Consider the following 17,447-nt stretch of genomic DNA (forward strand, 5'->3'; position numbering starts at 1 on the left):
CTTGAACTTACTATCTACACCTGCCACTATATTCCAATTAAGCAACCCAATGCAGTTCCAATGCCACTTACAAATAAAGTTAAGAATCACATTACCTGTTTATCTGTACAGGTCTTTGGAGCGAGAGGCCCTTTCAGGGACAACCTGAAAATCCTTCTCTTTGTCAGACTCAAACCCTATGACAAACTGCTGTTCAACCAAAATCTTCGAGCAGACTGCAATACTACAAACAGACTCAGTTCCTCCCATTAATTGCATCATCTGTATCTCACTAACATGTTCCAGGACCTGCTTAGTTCGTAATAAACACCAACCCTTCAGATTATCTACACTCCAGGGAATCTCCAGCAATCAAAACAATGTTCCACTAGCCATCTATTTGTAAACAAGTAAATGGCTAGAATTAATGATTACCCAATCTTATATAATTCCTTAATTACAGCTTTAGTACACACACTACCTGTATGTATTTTAAATTAGGGTTTCTTGAAAGCAGTACTGCCACAAATATAAAATATAATATATATCAATTTCTACATTCATCGCACTGAATTTAATTTGTTTCATGTTACACTTACTCTCAGAACTTTCTGAACTCTAGCATGTTTCATCATAATACTCAGTTCCAAAATGTCATAACTAGCGTCAGGCTTAGTCTAAGTGCAGAACCAGTTCAATCAAAATTCTTTATTGGCTTATTTCTTTTTTTAAATAAATGTAGAGTACCTAATTCTTTTTTTTCCAATTAATGGGCAGTTTAGCATGGCCAATTCATCTACCCTGCATATCTTTTTGGGTTGTGGGGTGAGAGCCACGCAGACATGGGGAGAATGTGCAAACTCCACACGGACAGTGATCTGGGGCCAGGATCGAACACAGGTCCTCGGCCCAGTGAGGAATCAGTGCTAACCACTGTGCCACCGTGCTGCCCTGGGTTGTTTCTTCCTTGGATGCAGGATCCTCTTTTTGCAAGGACCAGACACAATTCATTGGGATGCAATTGATGTTTTCTAAATAGGACTGTTGATTCAGGGTCAGTCTGAATTTATTATGCTTAATGTCTAACTCTATACATTTAAAAGGCCCCTGAATCTGGACTTTGTCTTTTACATTAAACTTTTTCTTTACATTTACTATCACCCATTACTCAACTTCTGCAGAACCTCCCCACTTAAAACCATACAAATGCATTATAAAAAATGCCTGCTAGTTTCTATTTACGATACCAGTAGAATATTGCTGCATCTGCCTTTAGCTGAACACAACCCATTTTCAATAATATGGACCAAACTTAGAAATACCATGCTGCTGACACATCATTCAACCCATAAACATGCTTGTTCAATTTCCAGTTTCCCTGCTATATTGCCAGCTTCTGTAGGTGGTCTCAATAACACTTCCCTTTAAAATTTCCCTCACTGCAAAAATGCAACTTTTATATCAAATGATTTACATTCCCAGGAATATGTTGCCAAATTGAGCCAAGAAAACTTTCCAAGCTCACTTTTCCTGCAGTAGAAGAGTCCACCCTGAAAGTCTTTCCTTGAAACCCCAAGCTACGAGTCCAGCTTTAGCCTTATATGTGCCACCAGGAAGTACCTTTTCTGTGCATTCCACTGGTGTGATAAGGCTGGTTATCTCCTGCCTGGTATTTGGGTGTACATACCAAATTATTTCCAACTTCCCAATTCCTTTTGCTTAGCATCCTTTATTAATTCATTTTCCAATTTATAGGTAGCTACTGTTCCCACCCAGATATAACTGAGATTGTAAAATCCCAGAATAGAACCCTGGCTCAAAAGACCATAACTTATTTTGTTAGTAAAACACAGAGGAACAGTGTAACAGGAGTTTTAACAACAAGAAACATGAAAATGAAATGGAAATCGCTTATTGTCACAAGTAGGCTTCAAATGAAGTTACTGTGAAAAGCCTCTAGTCGCCACATTCCGTCACCTGTTCGGGGAGGCTGGTACGGGAATTGAACTGTGCTGGTTGCCTGCCTTGGTCTGCTTTCAAAACCAGCGATTTAGCCCTGTGGATAGTGTATATAGGAGGTGGAGGGAATGGGGCTGGTAAAGGTGAGGGATTTGTATTTGGAGGAAGGGTTCACCAGTCTGGAGGAGCTAAGGGAGAGGGTAGAGCTGCCGAGGGGGAGTGAGTTCAAGTATCTGCAGGTTAGGGACTTTGCACGAAAGGTTTGGAAGGCGTTCCCTAGGATGCCGGGATACATCCTGCTGGAGCGACTGCTGCTTCCGGATGTGGAAGGGGAGGGGAAAATTGGGGATATATATAAGTGGCTGGGTGAGCAGGGAGGTGAGCGGGTGGTGAAGATCAAGGAGAAATGGGAAGCGGAGTTGGGAATGGAGATCAATTGGGGAGTATGGAGTGAGGCAGGAAACGGGACTTCCTCTTGTGCAAGGATGAGCCTGATACAGTTTAAGGTGGTGCACAGGGTGCATATGACTCGGGCGAGAATGAGTGGGTTCTTTCAGGGGGTAGCAGATGAGTGTGAGAGGTGTGGGCAGGGACCAGCGAGTCGCATGCACATGTTTTGGGGTTGCAAAAAATTGGGAAGATTCTGGGCGGGAGTTTTCACGCTCTTAACCAGGATAGTGGAGGAGGAGGTGGACCAGGACCCTTTGGTGGCGATATTTGGAGTTTCAGAGAAGCCGGAGCTCATGGAGAGGAGGAAAGCCGATGTCGTGGCCTTCGCCTCTCTCATTGCACGGCGATGAATTTTGCTGGAGTGGAGGTCGGTATCGCCACCGGTGGTAGCGGCATGGTTGGGAGATCTGTACGACTTCCTGCGGTTAGAGAAGATAAATTATGAGCTAAGGGGCTCATCGGGAGAGTTTGAGAAAAGGTGGGGGATGTTTGTGACCGTGTTTGAGGAGCTGTACATCGCAGGGAGGTGGGTGATAGGGAGAGGGTGGGGGGGTGAAAAAAGGGGGAAAATCTGTACAGACTGTATAGTTGATTGTTGGGAAGTATATTTCCAGGGATGTTTACTTGCTGTTACCTGCTTTGATACAAGTTTGTAATAAAATACATTTAGAAAAAATAAAAGTTGGATTATTATACAATACTCCTTTACTCCTCCCTTAGCTTAACAATTAAATACATGTTTTAGGATTAACATGGATAACAAAGTATGGGCTCAATTCAACTAATTGGGAACAAAGTCCTATAGCGAGCGCATTTCCTCGCGCTCGCAGTGCCGAGAAACACATGGCTATACAACATGACTCACGTTGTACAAGGGACCTCAGCAGGGAACGCATGGCCGTGACCGCACATCGCTTCATTGTGTACACTAGGGAGCTCCGCCCACCGGAACTCCCCTGTGTAGCGAGAGACCGGAGTGACAGACCTGGCACATTGACAGTGCCAACCTGGCCCCCTAGCAGTTCTCATGCCAGCTGACAGTGCCACCTGGGCACCTTGGGACTGCCAGGGTGCCATGTTACCACTGCCAATGTGCCAGGCTGGCACTGCCAGAGTGCCCAGGTGTCATCAGCAGTTCCAGGGCACCACCCTGTCCAAAGAGCATGCAGCTGGGGGCCTCCAATCCCCTGGGAGACCCTCATGAGTGCCGTTCCATCTGGTCCCCGTTTGTGGCCATGATTGACATCGCAACATCTCACAAGATCGCGTTGGATCTCCCAAGGTGTTGCGAGCCAGGTAGATCCTGAGAGCAGACTCTCCTGGTTTTTAAGCGCCCATGCTGTGCTGTAGCAAGCTGCTTTTCCAGATGCAGCGTGGCTACTGGATCGTGCCCTATATCTTAATCTACAATGGTCTCATTAACAGAGTCCCTTTAAAGCACACCAGATGACTGTGGTCAAATATACTCTCTGCTCTGAACCCAAGGGAATGGTTGCAAATGTCTCATCAGAATTCCCCAGGCGATTGTCAGAAAGAGTTTCCAAATTCCACTCCCAAAAATCGACTTTAAAATCTCCTTTCATAAACATGCTTTCGCTTAGCAGTTTGCATTCTGAATTCTGGACCAGGTTCTCCAAATGACACTTTTAAACCAAGCTTCTGCTCCACTTTTAACAGCAGATCCAGTCCAGGATTCTACACAAACCACATTAGGATGTCTTTGTCTTGACTGCTGTGCAAACTGCTCACACTTGTTTTAAACTCCCGATTCCCCAACTGTATTAAAATGGCATCAGATGTTTCATCTACCTGTAAAGTCTGCTGTCCCACTTTAAACCTAGGTTTAAAGACTCTTTAACACAGAACACTATTTATTCTTCCTTGAATTATTCTGAACAAAACCTTGATCTCTGTTCACTTAATTCCAGACTTCTTGGACACTTCTCTTCATTTCTCTAGTTCCCTTAACTAGCTGGACTTTAGATTTCCGGCATCTGTTTTCTTAACCATTATTCTATAATATGGCTTTGCTTCTAACAAGGCTAAGAGAGATGTTCCCTCCTTAGCCTTCTAAAACCAACTGCTTCCAGCAGAGCTATGAGAGCTTCCCTCTCTCTCACTACCTACTTCAACTGCTATCAAATTAGCTCAACTAAAGCTTAAAAGCATTTCTACCCTACAAGGCCCCAGTTGCTAAGCAACAACCACATGTTTATGCCTTTATTTATTCTTCACACCTTAGCTCGCTCTAAGCACAATAGAAACATAGTTGGAACTTAACCAACCGCTACACATACAAACAACCAACCCCCACACATACAAACACATTTATTCAGCTTGAACCAGCCCCCATAAATACAAACATCTTTATCCAGCATGAATTTAACAATAGGTTTTACCCTTCCAGCCACAGAAACATTAGATATAACAAACAACTATACCTCATTTCTAATGTTTGTCAATACAAGTAAAAATCCCTTAAAACTACCTTTGTTTCCCTAACACCACTAAAATTTCTTGATCAGAATGGTTTGTATTTTAAGTGGCATTCCTAGCCTGTTCTATGGTCCTTGTTCTTATCAAGATACAACGTCCTTTCTCCTTCTGGACTACTGCTACATGAATTCTCCTACGATCACAGTCACTTTTCAAGTTTGTGATCTTCTCCAAGGGCTGAGACCATCTTCCAAGCCATTTTCAGAACTCTCACTGTGTTTTCTGGCCTTTCATTTCTTTACCTCATTTTGCCACCATCTTGCATTCAGCCAAGGTTTGTATTTGCCGATGGCTTCTCCTGCTCTCCCTATAATGGTGACATTCATCAACATACTGTCCCTTACTAGCTTCGCTGTTACTCTAGTACCAACTTGGGTAGTTGGCCTTTGGAATAAATAACCTTAACCTGCGCTTTAGTATCACTTTGGTCATATTCAGTCAGCACTTTGTTGGCTGTAACCTGCTCCTCATGATTGTCCAACACGTGTTAAGTGCATGATGCCTCTTCATTTTTTATTACCCGTTCAGATGCTGCAAATATATAATCAGTGACAATTAGCCATAAGGAACGTACTTTAACAGCTTGATTCCCATGGTGTGAAGTTACTTTTCTTCCATCACTGCCTATGAACTTTCCCAGACCGTTCCACTCTTCCTGCCCTTCCCTTTAATAATATATCTTGTCCCCTGGTATTTATTTTTTAAAATTATTTTTGTTAAGCTTTTGTCATTTTATACAAAAATACAAACAACAGTAACTGTAAACTAAAAAGAATAAACTAATCTACACAACTCCCTCTTGAAACAAGCAGCCCCCCTCCCCCCATGTACTCCCCCCGCAACAGCCAACAGTAATGGTATAAATGGTTGTCATCTCCGTTAGACCCATTTCAATTGACCTCCTCAAGGTGTATTTGACCTTCCCGAGGTGCAAAAACTCCATTACGTCCCGTAGCCATGCTGAGGCATTATATGGCATTGCCAACCTCCAACTCAACAGGACTCGCCTCTAAGCAACCAACGAGATGAAATTGCAGAGCCGTTGGCAATGATCTTTTCGTCCTCACTGTCAACAGGGGTGGTACCAGGGCATTGGAGAGTGGCGAATGTCGTGCCCCTGTTCAAAAAAGGGACTAGGGATAACCCTGGGAATTAGTCTTACTTCGGTGGTAGGCAAAGTAATGGAAAGGGTACTGAAGGATAGGATTTCTGAGCATCTGGAAAGACACTGCTTGATTAGGGATAGTCAGCACGGATTTGTGAGGGGTAGGTCTTGCCTTACAAGTCTTATTGAATTCTTTGAGGAGGTGACCAAGCATGTGGATGAAGGTAAAGCAGTGGATGTAGTGTACATGGATTTTAGTAAGGCATTTGATAAGGTTCCCCATGGTAGGCTTATGCAGAAAGTAAGGAGGCATGGGATAGTGGGAAATTTGGCCAGTTGGATAACGAACTGGCTAACCGATAGAAGTCAGAGAGTGGTGGTGGATGGCAAATATTCAGCCTGGATCCCAGTTACCAGTGGCGTACCGCAGGGATCAGTTCTGGGTCCTCTGCTGTTTGTGATTTTCATTAATGACTTGGATGAGGGAGTTGAAGGGTGGGTCAGTAAACTTGCAGACGATACGAAGATTGGTGGAGTTGTGGATAGTGAGGAGGGCTGTTGTCGGCTGCAAAGAGACATAGATAGGATGCAGAGCTGGGCTGAGAAGTGGCAGCTGGAGTTTAACCCTGAAAAGTGTGAGGTTGTCCATTTTGGAAGGACAAATATGAATGCGGAATACAGGGTTAACGGTAGAGTTCTTGGCAATGTGGAAGAGCAGAGAGATCTTGGGGTCTATGTTCATACATCTTTGAAAGTTGCCACTCAAGTGGATAGAGCTGTGAAGAAGGCCTATGGTGTGCTCGCGTTCATTAACAGAGGGATTGAATTTAAGAGCCGTGAGGTGATGATGCAGCTGTACAAAACTTTGGTAAGGCCACGTTTGGAGTACTGTGTACAGTTCTGGACGCCTCATTTTAGGAAGGATGTGGAAGCTTTGGAAAAGGTGCAAAGAAGATTTACCAGGATGTTGCCTGGAATGGAGAGTAGGTCTTACGAGGAAAGGTTGAGGGTGCTAGGCCTTTTCTCATTAGAACGGAGAAGGATGAGGGGCGACTTGATAGAGGTTTATAAGATGATCAGGGGAATAGATAGAGTAGACAGTCAGAGACTTTTTCCCCGGGTGGAACAAACCATTACAAGGGGACATAAATTTAAGGTGAAAGGTGGAAGATATAGGAGGGATATCAGAGGTAGGTTCTTTACCCAGAGAGTAGTGGGGGCATGGAATGCACTGCCTGTGGAAGTAGTTGAGTCGGAAACATTAGGGACCTTCAAGCAGCTATTGGATAGGTACATGGATTACGGTAAAATGATATAGTGTAGATTTATTTGTTCTTAAGGGCAGCACGGTAGCATTGTGGATAGCACAATTGCTTCACAGCTCCAGGGTCCCAGGTTCGATTCTGGCTTGGGTCACTGTCTGTGCGGAGTCTGCACGTCCTCCCAGTGTCTGCGTGGGTTTCCTCCGGGTGCTCCGGTTTCCTCCCACAGTCCAAAGATGTGCAGGTTATGTGAATTGGCCAATGATAAATTGCCCTTAATGTCCAAAATTTCCCTTGGTGTTGGGTGGAGGTGTTGAGTTTGGGTAGGGTGCTCTTTCCAAGCGCCGGTGCAGACTCAAAGGGCCGAATGGCCTCCTTCTGCACTGTTAATTCAATGATAAACTATGATTAATCTAGGACAAAGGTTCGGCACAACATCGTGGGCCGAAGGGCCTGTTCTGTGCTGTATTTTCTATGTTCTATATGTTCTATGACGCAAAGGCAAGGACATCTGCCCTCGTGCCCGTCCACAGCTCCGGCACATTCAAGACCACATATATAGCAGCTAAAAGGACAGAGCTCCAGCTCAATGTTCAGGAACGCTGACATAGTGCTGGAAAAGGAGTCCCAAAACTCCACAACCTTGGGACAGGACCAGAACGTGTGTGCAAGATTAGCGGGCCCCCTCTAAAAGCGCTTGCACCTATCCTCAACCCCCATAGGGAAACAACTCATTTTGGCAGCAGTAAGGTGCACCCTAAACATTACCTTGAGCTGGATCAGGCTCAGCCTCGCACATGATAATGTGGCGTTCACCCTACAGAGGGCGTCACTCCTCCTCCGATATAGGCTCCAGCTCCTCCTCCCATTTGGCCTTCACCCCCTCTGCCGGGATCAAGTCCTCCCCCAGAATTCATCTATATATGCCAGATGGACTACCTTCTTCCGACCCCAAACAAAAAAGGATTCCCTCTAGCAGGGAAGATGGCGGTGCCACCGGGAATGCCGGAAACATCCATCAAACAAAATTTTGTACCTGAAGGTACCTAAATTCCCAAGAGCCCAAATTTCTTTCAATTCTTCCAGGCTAGGAAACTACCCCTCAAGAAAGAGATCACACACTCCCTCCAGCTCTTTCCCCTTCCATACCCCAAACGTAGCATCCAACCGTGCTGGCTAGAACAGGTGGTTAATACAAATAGGGGCCAGCCTTGACAATGACTCCAGCTTGAAATGTTGACTGAGGTGCCTCCATATATTTAAAATGGAGACAACAACCGGGCTTGACAAGTACTTTGTCAGAGCAAATGGAAGAGAGGCCATCACCAATGCCCCCAAACTAGACCCTCTACCTGACTCAGGCACCATCTGCAACCAGGTAGACACAGGTCCCCGCACCATCTTCTCCATGTTAGCGGCCCAATAATAAAATATCTGACTTGGCAGGGCAAGACTGTCTATCCCTCTGCAGGACACTCTTTCGAATAAATCAATAAATGCATTTGGAGGGGGGGGGGGGGGGGGTGATAGCCCTGGAGGGGCACTGTCACAGAAATCAGAACATCAAAGGAAATTTAATAATCCAGCTATGCCCATTTATAGCTGTATAAATACCCAACACCTGTTTGACAATGTAATTGCCATTAAAGCATAACAACAAAGGAAATGCATATGAAGTTGAGTGTCATGGGTGACAGGAAGATATAGACGGGATGGTCAAATGGGTGGATAAGTGGCAGATGGAATTTAACCCTGAAAGGTGTGAGGTGATACACTTTGGAAGGAGTAATTTAACAAGGAAGTATACTATGAAAGGTCTGACACTGGGAAGTTCCGAAGGACAAAGGGACCTTGGCGTGTTTGTCCATAGATCTCTGAAGGCAGAAGGGCAGGTTAATAAGGTGGTGAAAAAGGCATGTGGGACACTCGCTTTTATCAATCGGAGCACAGGTTAATTGTAGCATAGATTACAAAAGCAGGGAGGTCATGTTGGAGTTGTATAGAACTTGGTGAGGCCATAGCTGGAGTACTGTGTGCGATTTTGGTCGCCACATTATAGGAAGGATGTGATTGCACTGGACGGGGTGCAGAGAAGATTCACCAGAATGTTGCCTGGGATGGAACATTTCAATTATAAAGCGAGGTTGGATAGGCTTGGGTTGCTTTCTCTGGAACAGAGAAGACTGAGGGGTGAACTCATAGAGGTTTACAAGATTATGAGGGGCATGGACAAGGTGGATAGGCTCCCCTTAGTTTGAGGTCAGTTATGAGGGGACACAAGTTCAAAGTGATGGATGGGAGGTTTCGAGGGGGATTTGGGGAAAAACGTTTTTACCCAGAGAGTGGTGATGGTCTGGAATGCACTGCCTGGGAGGGTGGTAGAGGCGGGATGTCTCACATCCTTTAAAAAGTACCTGGATGAGTACTTGCCACGCCATAACATTCATGGCTATGGGCTAAGTGTTGGCAAGTGGGATTAGGTGTGCAGGTCAGGGCCTTTTATGCATCGGTGCAGACTCGATGGACCGAAGGACCTCTTCTGCACTGTATGTCTAAATTCTTAATTTCTCAAATGAACACCATAAGCTTTTGTTATTTTGAGCAGCAAATCATAGACCAATAAAGAAAGCTGAAAATTCTGTGAATTATTCTGCCATCGCTCAGAAGCACCCTGTGTTGCAGTCAGTCGGTAATGAGTTCAAACCCATTCAGCGCAGGGTAATCCTCCTATTGTCCCTCGACCAATGCCATTCAACAGATTGTGTGGTCAGTTATCTAATTTGTGGTTGTGGAACCTTACTTTGTGCAATCTAGCTCCCATTTACATCGACATTTCAAAAGGTAAAATGTTGGCTATTTAGCACTTGGTGAAATTCTGAGGTGAAAGGTCATATATAATTGTAAGTTATTTGATTCTGTGTACCAAGAGAATTACTGCCAGTTCAACATTTCCTTGTGGCTTTATCTCCCCAGCTTTAGGTTATCACGTTGAACTGATCTATCAGATTGCTATTACACAGAACCACAATTTCTATTTTCAAAGAAGACAGGAAAGAACATGACCTTTTAATATGGAACAAATTCCCTCAAGTAAAACTATATTAAAAATTTGAAAGGAAAAGGATTTTTTGTCACATTTTGACTATCAGTAAATACTGGGATTTGGATTTTGTTTATTGTCATGTGTACCAAGGTATAGTGAAAAGTATTTTTCGGCAAGCAGCTCAACAGATCATTACGTACATGAAAATAAAAGGAAATAAAAGAAAATACATAATAGGTACACAATGTAACTACATAACACCGGCATCGGGTGAAGCATACAGGGGTGTAGTGTTAATGAGGTCAGTCCATAAGAGGGTCGTTTAGGAGTCTAGTAACAGCGGAGAAGAAGTTGTTTTTGAGTCTGTTTGTGCGTGTTCTCAAACTTCTGTATAATATTAGTAAACATTGTGTCTTGTTAATGAACGAACAGCTTAGTTGATAAGTAGGTAAATTCATGCAGCAACAGATAGATAAACCTAACATTATGTTTACCTTTATAATAATTATGTGCTTAAAAATAAATGTCAAGATAAGAGCATACGGCATGCAAGTAAATTGCATGTCAAGATAAAAGCACTCAAGTAAACAAGTAAAATTGGCTGGAGATATAAAGATTGAGATTTCCAGCATCAGGTTTCCATTTACACAAATAAAGTCAATTTGATCATAAAATAAAAAAGCAAAATACGGTGGATGTTGAAAACCCAAAACTTAAATGGAAAATGCTGGAAAAATGCAGTAGGCCAGGCAGCATACCTGGAGATAGAACCAAATCTAATGCCCGTATGGTGATCTTTCATCAGAACATGGTCACAATATCATTGATATAAAATCCCAAAGCCCAATTGTTCTTTGTACAACCCAGTTAATTTTGACCTATCACTTTCTTTCAGATGCAAAGTGATATGCTGTCCGGTCTCATCGGAACAGGAGTACCTATAAACCCTTTTGAGTCTGTTCCGCCATTCAAACAGATCCATTTTTGATCCGTATCCCTTGATCATCTGGCCTGATTATCTTGACATATGTCCCCAGAAACATTTCAGGGTACAGTGTTCCAGATTTTCTCAGGGTAGAGAAGTGCTTTTTAATTTCACTCAAGACTGCTCCTGCTCAAATGTTAAGGTTATTCACCCTTGTCTTCCCTCCCCGGTTTCTATTTCGAAATAGACATGTTTCATCCTATGGACAATTATAGAAAGGATATTATTAAACTAGAAAAAGAGTGCAGAAAAGATTTACTAGGATGCTACCGGGACTTGATGGTTTGAGTTACAAGGAGAGACTGGATAGACTGGGACATTTTCCCTGTGGAGCTTAGGAGGCTTAGGGTTGATCTTATAGAGGTATATAAAATAATGAAGGGATAGATAAGGTAGATAGTCAACATCTTTTTCCAAAGGTAGGGGAGTCTAAAACGAGAGGGCATAGATTTAAGGTGAGAGAAGAGCAATATAAATGAGTCCAGAGGGGCAATTGTTTCACACAGAGGGTGGTGAGTGTCTAGAACGAGGTGCCAGAGGCAGTGGTAGAGGCAGGTACAATTTTGTCTTTTAAAAAGCATTTAGACAGTTATATAGGTAAGATGGGTATAGAAGGATATGAGCTAAATGCAGGCAATTGGGACTAGCTTAGTGGTAAAAACTGGGAGGAATGTACAAGTTGGGCCAAAGGGCCTGTTACCATGCTGTAAATCTCTATGACTCTATAACAATTTTTCTCATTAAAACCAGCATGAAAATGCAGACCGTAGGGGTTCTTCATCAATCTTGATTCCGAGTAAGGGAGGTGCATTCATGGTGATTGCAGTCATCTTGATTCACCAATCCACACATCTTGCAAGAGCGGTTCCCTAATGGAAGCACGGGATAATGGAATTGGATTGGATTTGTTTATTGTCACGTGTACCGAGGTACAGTGAAAAGTATTTTTCTGCGAGCAGCTCAACAGATCATTAAGTACATGAGAAGGAAAGGGAATAAAAGAAAAAAGTGGATCTGTTTGGGAGAGCTCACAGAGAGTCGCCTCGCTCCGGCGCCATCTTGGAACCTTTGTGTTACAATTTAGGCGATTTAATGATGAAAATCGAACATGTACTGAAGATACTATTTGTGTCCTGAAAACAACAATTGCCGCAGCTAGGCCATAACATACTCTATCAATCTGAGAAATCCATAGGGAATACCAGCAGTGAAGTTTCACGCTCCATTTCTACTCCATGTAAAATTCTCTCAAGAACATAAAACTCTCTCCCTTGCATGCAGAAGCCCAAATGCAGAGCTGGCCACCATCTGCTAGGAAAATTTCTATTTGCTCTTTGCAAACATTGTAAGTAATTACTAGGATGAGTGCCCTGAGACACGTGTACCTGCTACATTGCTACCACCACATCCTGGTGTACATTATAATGGCATTTAAAAGAAAATAGTTTTGTGCAATAATCAGATCTATAGCACATTCTTTGATCTAGCTCTGTGTAAGATTTATTATGTTTCATTTAACAATATTTTACTTGTAAAGAACAACACTCTTGCCTCGAAGTCAGAATATTGTAGATTGAAGTAGTCCAATTACAGGATTTGAACAATACAATCAAGATTGACACTCACGAGCACTACTGAGGAGTCCCATTTGAAAAAGAACATGGGAATTAACTTTGGCCAATATTTAACCCTCAATCAACAACAGATTTTTAAAAATATATTTGTCCATGGAACGTGGGCGTCGCTGGCTGGAGCAACATTTATTGGCCATCCCTAATTGCCCTGGAGGGGGCAGTAAAGAGTCAACCATGTTGCTGTGGGTCTGGAGTCAAATGTAGGCCAGACCAAGCAGGTTTACTTCGCTAAAGGATGTCAGCGAACCAGATGGGTTTTTACAACAATCAACAATGGTCATCATTAACTTTTTTTTTTTTAAACTTATTTTTTCTTTTTTTTTTCCAATTAAGGTAATTTAGTGTGGCCAATCCACCTACCCTGCACATCTTTGGGTGTGGGGGGTGAGACCCAAGCAGACACGGGGATAATGTGCAAACTCCACATGGGCAGTGCCCGGGACCTTGTGGCAGCAGTGCTAACCACTGTGCCACCATACCGCCCCTTAATCTTCAACTCCAGATTCCTTCAGTGGTGGGATTTGAACCTGTATCCCCAGAGCATTACCCTCGATCTCTGGATTACTAGGCCAGTGACAATGCCCACTATGCCACCACCTCCCCTCCTGGACATTATCACATTGCTGAGTGTGGGATCTTGCTGTGTCATATTTCCAACATTACTACTGTAGCAGCACTTCAAAAGTGCTTCACTGGCTGAAGTGCTTTAGGATGTCTGATATCCAGTGGTTGTGAACAGCACAATGTGAATATCACGTTGTTACACGTGATGCAGGGGAATAAATTTATTTATTTTTAACTGCTAGCATCGGAAATCTGGAATAAACATGCTGAAAATATAGATATATAGATATCCCCTGTTTAAAGTGTATTCTAATAATGCATTTTTGTTTTAGTGCGGTTATAAATTAGGGAGCTTAGCTGAATATTACTGTCAGTCATGGCCTCCATTTTAGTTTTAGCACAGTTACCACACATGCTCAGTCTGTTTCGTTAAACCCTTCCTACGACCTTGCTCGCCACCTTTCCTGACCACTGACTCCCTCTCATTCACCAGCTCTCCCGACCCTTACTCTCTTGCTGACCAACTCTCCTAACCCCCTTACTCGCTCCCAATCACCACAACTCCCAACCCCCTTATTCTCTCCCACTCACCATCTCTCCCAATCCTCTTACTTTCCCTGACTCATCACCTCTCCCATCCCCCTTAACCTCATCTGCTCACCAGCTCTCCCAAGTCCCTTACTCCCTCCCACTTGCCACCTCTTCCAACTCACCAGCTCTCCCACTCCCTCCCACTTGCCACCTCTTCCAATTCCGTTACTCTCTCCCGCTCCTCATCTCTCCCAACTCCCTTACTCTCTCCCACCATGCCACCTCTCCCAATGATCTCATTCCCTCCTATTCACTGCTATCTGCTTTCTATTTGCTGCTCATTGCCCCATCCCAACCGCATGACCCCCTCTCACTCACTAGTTCCTGCTCACCAATACTATCTCAACCTCCTCGCCTCACCTCTCTTGAGTACTTGCTTTTAGTGAGGGCTCAAGAGTGAGGTGGTGAGGGGGAGGCTGCGATGGATCAGGAGAGGGGCAAGCAGGAAGCAGCAAATGCGAAGCAGAGAGGAGGACAGGAGAGGTGGTAAGCAGAAAGGTTGGGATCAAAGCAGCAAGCAGGAGTTGGCGAAAGGGAGGCAGGAAACTGAGAAGAAAGAGTAAGAAGTATCCATGGAATCGCTACAGTGCAGAAATAAGCCATTTGGCCCATCGAGTCTGCACCGACCCTCTGAAAGAAGCTTCCACCCAGGCCACTCCTTCGCCCTATCCCCAGAATCCCACGCATTGATCAATCCCAATCCCCCGAACATGCACATCTTTGGACATTAAGGGGCAATTTAGCATGGCTAATCCACCTAATTTGCACATCCTTGGACTGTGGGAGAAACCTGGAGCACTTGGAGGAAACCCTCACAGTCACAGGGAGAACATACAAACTACATGCAGAGTCACCCAAGGCCAGAATCGAACATGGGTCCTCGGCGCTGAGGCAGCACTACTGTGCCGGTAGAAAGAGGAGTGGGGACTAATGATTTTATTTTCAAGGCAGTCAAAAGGTTTGTAATCTAAAAATTACAAGTCAGGAACATAACACCCCCCCCCCCCCCTAGTATGCTTCCTAATGGGAAAAGTGATTTTTGTTTTAGTTTAGCACACCTTTTCAGGAACACATTGAAAGTATTAACCGAGGGAAAGATGTAGACTGTGACTCCATCAAGATCTGGAAAGAGAAAAGACGATTGGGATGTTCTAACCAATGGTCTGCAAACAAAACCATCAATCTGACTTATTCGTTTTACAGATTTTGGAGCTTTCTGCACATTTCCAACTTTAAAAAATATCCTTGCACACCTTCATTTAATCACTAAACCTTAAACCTGAATTCGTTGCGGGCGGCATTTTTTAACGAAAATAACATTGAAGCAGAATATTTACAGCAGATTTACCTGTAGAGTTTGTACAGGCAGGAGAAAATCAGAAAGAACAGTAAGAAAACGATAGCAGGAAAGCTCGCCAGGAAGCAGCAACGGGAGCGACGTAACAGCCGCGGGTAAAGCAGCAGTGCTCCCCCAGCGTCCTCACACAACTCAGGCTGCAGCTCCTTTAGCCACTTCTGAATTTTGTGCTGGGATTTATTTGGCAGCGTCGGTTGGTATCAAGCAACAAATAGCCACCTCCAGACTGAAGCCTGTCAGAGGACTCAACGGGACGGACAATGTCCAAGGGATGTTCCTGCCCTGTCCTCCTCCACCAGACGGACTCTCTCACTCGCTGCTCCGGGAAACGATGTTGCAATATGTGCAACATCTTAACACCAGCCCTAAGATTTTCTTCGCAACAGCTCTGATCAGAGCACACTTTCAAAACAAACAAGGAATCACGTTTGCCGCCAGAGTGTTTAAGAGATCTAGATTCGTGCCCATTTTACGAGGACCCCAAAATCCACCTACTTCGAATTTCTCAACCTACAGCTCAAGGTAGAAGGTCTACCCCGTCACCCTGCCAACCCTGTCACTAGCATCAATGTTGACTGTGATGATGGCAAGAAAACAGAGACCATCGTGCTGCCTCTGCTCTCTCTCTCTCCCACAATTAGTTCCACACCCTGAATGAACTAGGTCGATCCAATACGTGTTGTGCAAGAACTGCTTACACTCCTGCCTGCATGAATCAAATAGTGCCCAGTTCCCATATAGACAGACGTCTTACCTTATAACGCAGTGCTGTGTGTGCAGCCAGACTCCGCCACTGGATCCAGCCCTCTGTTTTCTCTCACTGGCTACTTGCAGCTCTGGATGCTGATGACGGTGACGGGAGGTCTTGGGGGTTAAATTGAAACAGCTGCCGATTGCTTTTATTCCTCTTCCGTGTTCCTGCTTTCACACCGGCCCGAACACCAACCTCCCGACAGCTGGACGTCTCAGCCTTCAAAGGGGCGGGTCCTCACCGCGGCGGAGAAGCCAGGACTCAAACAGGAAACGAGCAATCCTACTGGTCTTGGGCGAGATATTCAAAACTTTAGTCTCGTGTTTTGGTGGAGCTAGATGTGTTGCTTCTTTTTTTTAAATAAATTTAGAGTACCCAATTCATTTTTTCCAATTAAGGGGCAATTTAGCGTGTTCAATCCACCTACCTTGCACATCTTTGGGTTGTGGGTGTGAAACTCACGGGAGAATGTGCAAACTCCACAGGGACGGTGACCCAGAGCCAGGATCGAACCTGGGACCTCAGCGCCGTGATACTGCAGTGCTACCACTGTGTCACCCTGCTGCCCCTCTGCTTCTTGAATTTGATCAAATGTTGTAATTGACAAGAGCATAAATTATAAATCTCATAAGCCTGCCGGGACTAAAAGCAGAGGTTTTCCCCAAGTGGAAGTCTTAATTGTTTCCCGCAATTATTCTAATTCGATATCGCACTGAAGATTTGCATTGTTGCAACAATTTCAAGGTGTTCCTCTACATCAACTTCAGTTTCCAGCGATGATTCCCGAGTCAGTATTTACATCTAGTTCTGCCATCAAAATTTAACATCTTCCAGAGTCTAGACTGAAGAAGTCTACATGTATCGTTCCGTTTTCAAAATTATTCATAATTGTCATCACAACTTTCACTTTAATTTGCAGAATGCGCTTGTTTTATTTTTTGGACACACCATATTGCAATTTATGTTGAAAAATATACAGTTATAATAAAAATGGAAGAATGAGCAAACGCTTGGTCAGGGCTGGGTTTTAAGGAGGCGGGTTTGAAAGGGGGAATGGAGGTGGAGAAGCTGAAGGGTTTAGGGATGGAATTCCACAGGACCCAGGAATGTACAGGACACACAAGTAGTAAGAGTCAGGGTGAAGCATAAATATCGGTGGGAATTGTAAACAAGGAGGGGGTTGATGGGTGTGGAATAGGATGTGGGAGGCAGAATTTTGGATGCAATTTGGGGAATTGGGGGGGCTCTGCAAGAAAGAGATGGTGTCGTCT

General features: G+C 44.1%; 1 protein-coding gene across 1 annotated transcript in view; it reads right to left on the minus strand.

Annotated features, from left to right (window-relative positions):
• Positions 1-16,388, minus strand: part of sytl5 (synaptotagmin-like 5) — a 338,284-nt gene extending 321,896 nt beyond the window's left edge. The window contains exon 1 of the mRNA XM_072513889.1: positions 16,180-16,388. The gene's annotated coding sequence lies outside the window, so the exon portion shown is untranslated. The remainder of the gene's footprint in view (positions 1-16,179) is intronic.
• Between the last annotated feature and the right edge of the window lie 1,059 nt (positions 16,389-17,447).

This window comes from Scyliorhinus torazame, chromosome 8 (assembly GCF_047496885.1).
Source record: "Scyliorhinus torazame isolate Kashiwa2021f chromosome 8, sScyTor2.1, whole genome shotgun sequence".
Lineage (NCBI taxonomy): Eukaryota > Metazoa > Chordata > Chondrichthyes > Carcharhiniformes > Scyliorhinidae > Scyliorhinus > Scyliorhinus torazame.